This window comes from Tupaia chinensis, unplaced genomic scaffold (genome assembly GCF_000334495.1).
Source record: "Tupaia chinensis unplaced genomic scaffold, TupChi_1.0 Scaffold000282_1, whole genome shotgun sequence".
Lineage (NCBI taxonomy): Eukaryota > Metazoa > Chordata > Mammalia > Scandentia > Tupaiidae > Tupaia > Tupaia belangeri.
This window is the reverse complement of record NW_006159765.1, coordinates 837,694-843,714: the sequence shown is the minus strand read 5'-3', so window position 1 is coordinate 843,714 and position 6,021 is coordinate 837,694.

The following is a 6,021-nucleotide window of genomic DNA, read 5'->3' as shown; positions in this document are numbered from 1 at the left end:
GCGTTCGCGCATTCTGTGACTTGACTAAGATATTGCTGCTTTTCTTCTAAGCTTTGTTGTCCGGTTTTAAGGATTTTTATCCTGTCTTGAGCTGTCAATAAATTCATGTACCTACTATTTGAACAAAATACTAACCGGCTTCAAATTTCAAGGAAATATCCTTACCAGTTCAAAACTGCCTTTCTTGAAACCACCAGCTGAACTTGCTATTGAAAGTAGTTAGATTACTTATGATATGGTGTGGTACAAAATGTTGGGGGAAAAGGAATTGAAGACAACTGTAGACTGCAGAAATAGTGTAATAAGAGAGTGGAATAGGGCAGAGGGTCAGACATGGGGTAAAAAATACATATATATGAAAGTAGTAATGGAATTTTATGGATGATAACATGCATGATTAAGCCACTATGCAGCTTACTGTAGAGGGGAAACCATATTTAATATGTTGTGATGATGCTCAGGGAATGAATGTAAATTAAAAAAAAATTCAGAGGAAAAAAATACTAAAACTGTTACCAAAATTTAAAGAAAAAATTGTGTATTTGATGACCACAGTAAGCTATATAGCCCCAGCTAGGTACTATTTTATAGTATGTTCATTCTACTCACTGAGGTTTATGCCTAAAGTCAGACATGGGTTCTTGTGTATGTGTATATCAGTGTGCTTGCTATTGCAAATATTTAGACAAATTAAGTTCATTAGCAAATCAATTAAATGTGGGGAAAAGGCATAGAAAGCAATCATGGATACCAGAGACAATGTGGGAGGAGGCATGGACAGGGCAGGGGGTTAGAGATAGGGAATTGAAGATGGCAAAAAAAAAAAAAATGCAAAATATGCAAGACATAAGAAATGAAAAATTGTTTGTTGATAACATGTATGTTGATGTGCTTGACTGAGCCAACAGACAGTGTATTTTGGATGAAAAATTCATTTTGTATACTGTAATGATGTATAGCATATTAATGTTAGAAATAGAAAAATAAATTTTAAAAAAAAATTCTGTTACAGTAAATGAGCACTGCCAACCAGTCAGCATTTTGTTTGGTAGGACATTTTATTGTTTATTTTATGGAATAGCTCAATTAATTTAATATTTTTACATTATTTTGATGAAATATTCACTACTTAAGGAACAAAATAATCACACACCTCCATTTTAACAGTTTTCCAAAGGTTTATACAACAGAGCACCAGATTTAGCATTCACTTAGTTTAGTTGTTTTTTTTTAATTATTATTTTGATAACCAACATTTTTGAAAAATAATCTCACTTTCAAAGGTTAAAAAAGATAATAATAACAATGATTTTTTTCAGTATTTCAAATAGTATAGTTCTTTTTCTTTTTTTAATTTACTTTTCAATACCCAGAATTATGATTCAAAACATGGCCAGTTACATGGGATCTGGCTGTAAAGGAGTTGACCCTGGAGTCTTACAGCTTTGGAAGGATCTTAGCATGTTCATTCCATTTGGAAAACCACCTAACATGTTAACTGTTTTGCTAATCAGTTTACATTTAATATATTTTGGAAGATTTTTGGTTTTATTGACTATTTTTCACTTCACATGGTTCTAAGTACCTTACTATGTTTACTTTTTAAACAAACAAAATAGCTTTCATTAAATTGTGTTGGTAAAAATCATTAGTCATCATAGCAGGCCATGATGAAAGAGCATGCTTCATTCTTTTTTTTTTTTTTTTTTTTGGAGAAGTTTTTGCTATAGGGTACGTGCACTCGCCAGAAAGACAGAGAGAGACAGAGAGACAGAAAGTGAGAAATCATCCCCCAGGGGGGATGGCCACGCCGCAATCCCTTTCTCCTCCATTCTCCTCTTGGGATCTTGGGCACGCACGCACACGTGCCTGGCGTGAGTTTTAAGCCATCGGGTCCGGGACGCGAACCAGGGTCGACTACGCAAGAGTCCAGCGACATAGCCATTACACTAACTGCTGGCCCCCAATATACTTCTTTCTAAAATCAATTAATTGATCAAAATGTAACTACTGCTAACATTTCCATATTTTGAAATTGAAACTATACATTGCATTTTTGTTTGCTTTTACTTTTTTTCATTCTTTTCAGTTTACTCTTGTATAGTTTCCTTATTCTGACAAGTTTTCTTTATTTCTTCTGCCATCATTTACAGTATATATTTTTCATATTGTCCTTATCTTTATGAATTTATCATTTGTATTCAGTTGGTCTGATGGGACATTTTTACACTTTCCAGACATACAAGTCTTCTTTTTTTATTTTTATTTTTTAAGAGTGCATGTGCTTACCAGAGAGACAGAGCGAGAAAGAGGGAGGAAGTGAGAAATCATACTCCCTCCCCAAGAGATGTCCATGCCACAATCCTTCCTCCTTCAGTCTCTTCTTTGGATTTTGGGAAAACACATGTACTCAGCATGATTCTCAAGCCTCCAGGTCTACTACTTGAACTACTCAGTCAGCCATGTGGGATCCAGGTCCTTAACCTCCATGCCACCTGCTGGCTCCTCAACTTATATTCTTTGAGTCCCACAGAAACAGTTCTTTGTCATAATTAAAAAAAAAAAAAAAGAAAGCTAAATTGTAGTCAGATGTATACAACTAAAATTAATTTAAAAATTAATACTGTATGTGGATATATGTTGGGTTTCTAGTGCATATGTATAGAAATTCAGTTAGTGTTTACTGTTTTTATTAAAATTGTGTGGGCTGTTTCATTGGGAACTTCAGAACCTTCAGATACCTTAAAATAGCACTTCATCGGACACTGAAGATCTATTTAGCTTGTTACGGCCTATAAAACATAAACCTTCACTGACAGAATTAATTTCCAATTGTATACTGCAGCATGTTTTTCTTAGGCAAACACTAGAATTTTTATAAATTCTGTTATGAATAATTCTAATAAAAGTACTAAATATTTGTATATGTTCCTATATATTATATTCTTAAGGTTATTCCTCTGAGGAATGAATAGTCATATTTACTAAAGTTGGATAGATATGAAATCTTTTGCTTACAGTTTTTTGGGGGTTGTTTTCTTTTTTACAATTTTTGTTTGTCATGAAGAGCATGTGTTCATCATACAGGAAGAGAAACAGAGAGACTATGAGAGCAAAAGTGAGAAATCATGCCCCCCCTGTGGGAAAATGGTCATGCCACACTCCTTTCTTTATTTATTTTAGGGATTTTTGGCATGCATGCATAAGTGCCTGGAATGATTTTCAAGCTACTGGGTTTGGGACTGAAACTGCAGGGATTTTGGCAGGCACACAAATGCACGAGCATGATTTTAAGGCTGTAGAGTTCAGGACTCAAATCATGGTCAGGCAAGTGGGAGCCCAGAGCCTTAACCTCCATGCTACTTGCTGGTCTCAACTTCCTACCTCTTGAGTAAGGGCTACACATAGTGGCTTCTTTCTAAAGACTGAAATATGTAAAGGAAGAAAAGTGGTGGTTTTTCAGTGGGGAAACATGATCAAAATACCCTACCACATAATCAAAATCAATATTTGCACTGTTAAGTTGTTCATCACATGTGCCTTTGACATTATGGGATGAACATGGGATTTTACATATGTGGTCATCTCTCCCTAAACCCATAGTCTGGTTTAATCATGAAAAAGACAGTGGAAAAATCCCAGTTAGAGTCATTTTGTAAAATGCCATGCTAGCAAGTCTCCAAACTGTCAAGGTCATAGAAACGGGGGAAATCCGACATGCTGTTCCAGCAAAGAGGAGCCTAAAGAGATGTGACAAGTAAATGTAATGTGGTATTCTGGATGAGATCCTGGAACATAAAAGGATGTGAAATTAAAAATAAGGAAATTCAAACACAGAATATTCTTTAGTTAATATATCAATGCTTAATTGATTAGTCATTCATTATAATCACTGTACAATACTAATGTGAGATTTAATAATAATATTCTAAGTTAGATGTGGGGAACAAGAAATCTGGACTATCTTTACATTATTTATAAGAATTAAAACTTCTGGGATAATGGTTATGTTGTTGGACTCCCATGTAGTCAACCACAGTTCAAGACCCAGACCTGGAAGTTTAAAATTCATACTGTGAATGTGTGTGTGTGTGTGTGTGTGTGTGTGTGTGTATGCCCAAAATCCAGAGGAGAATGAAGGAGAAGGGATTAAGGTGTGATCAATCCCTCTGGGGGGAGGAGGGCTATTTCTCACTTTCTCTCTGTCTCACTTGTCTCTCCAGCAAACTCACACATCCTATAGCAAAAAATGTCTGACTATGCTCCTGGACTCCCATGTAGCCAACCGCGGTTCGAGTCCTGGACCAAGTGGCTTAAACTCACGCTGGGCGCAAATGTGTGTGTGCCCAAGATCCCGAGAGGAAAATGGAGGAGAAATTGTGGTGTGGCAATCACCCTTGGGGGGTGATTTCTCGCTTTCTATCTCCCTGTCTCTCTTTGTCTTTCTGGTGAGCACATGCACCCTATAGCAAAAACCTCTCCAAAAAAAAGAAAAAAAAATTACTAAGGGACCAGCAGATAGTGTAATGGTTACATTGCTGGACTCCCAGGTAGTTGACTGTGCTTCAAGTTCCAGACCTGGTGGCCTCAAATTCACACTGAGTGCATGTGTGTGCACTCCCAAAATCCTGAGAAGAGAATGAAGGAAAAGGGATTGCCGCATGGCCATCCCTCTGGGGGGTTTATTTCTCACTTTTTGTCTCTCTCTGTTTCTCTGGCAAGCACACATGCCCTATAGCAAAAATCTCTCTAAAAAATTAATAATTCTAAAAATAATTCATTTAATAAACAAATTATGTAATTCACAATATTGAAGGAATAAAATATAAAAATAAAATTCTCATTTCAAATGATATAAAAATTTAACAATATTCAAAACGTACTCTAATAACATTATTTTAAAAATAAAATAAAGAGATAAAGATCATATGTGAAAAAATCTACCACTTCGTATACCTAATGGTAAAATAAGGTTTCCTTTTCACTTAAAACCAAAAACAGGACAAATGCTTTCACTTCCCTTACTATTTTTAATATTTTACTTTTTTATCAGTATGATAAGAAAAAACAGAGTTAATGGTTATAAATTCAAATGTATTACTCTCCTTATTTATAGATAGCATCACGTGTATCTAAAAAACTCAGGGAATTCAAACAAACGAAAAAATGGACTACTAATTGCAATAGATGAATTCAGCAAAATTATAGGATATGAAATCAGTTTTCAAGTATTAGTTGTGACCTCTTACAATTGAAACAAAAAAATTGACAATACAATTTAAAACACCATTTTATTTAAGCATCTGAATATGTATAACTAAAAGGAAACTTAACCAATAATATCCAAGAACTTTAAACTCAAAAACATTATATGAAGCTCAAAGAAATTAAAGGTCAAAAATTCGAGGTCTGCCATGTTCATAAATTAAAATAATGCTGTTAACATATAATTCATTTCTAATGCAACTCTAACTAAAGTTTCAAGAGGTTTTTTTTCTCCTTCCATTTTTTTTTTAAGAGAAATTTTTTGCTAGAGAGTACGTGCGCTTGCTAGAGAGACAGAGAGAGAGAGAGAGACAGGAAGCGAGAAATCACCCCCAAGGAGGGATGACCACACCACAATTCCTTCTCCTCTTGGGATTTTGTGTACACATGCACAAGTGAATGGTACGTTATAAGCCTCTGGTCTGGGCTGTGAACTACGGGTGACTATGCGGTAGTTCAGTGACATAACCATTGCACCATTTGCTGGTCTCTCAAGAGATTTATATTTAATTGACTAGCAGAATATAATTTTTGCTTACAAAATTAGAAAATATTGAATAGTTATATAGCCAAGTAAAAAAGAATTATTTTTTTATTTTATTGTAAGTTTATAAAAATCCAAGTGGTGTAGTATTCTTTGTAATCAGAGAGTCTAAAAGATTTACTCACAGAATAAGATAGTTTTAAACAGAAATATCAAAACAAAATGAAAATAGAAAAACTGTTTCCATCTTATTATCCTAATTATAAATATTC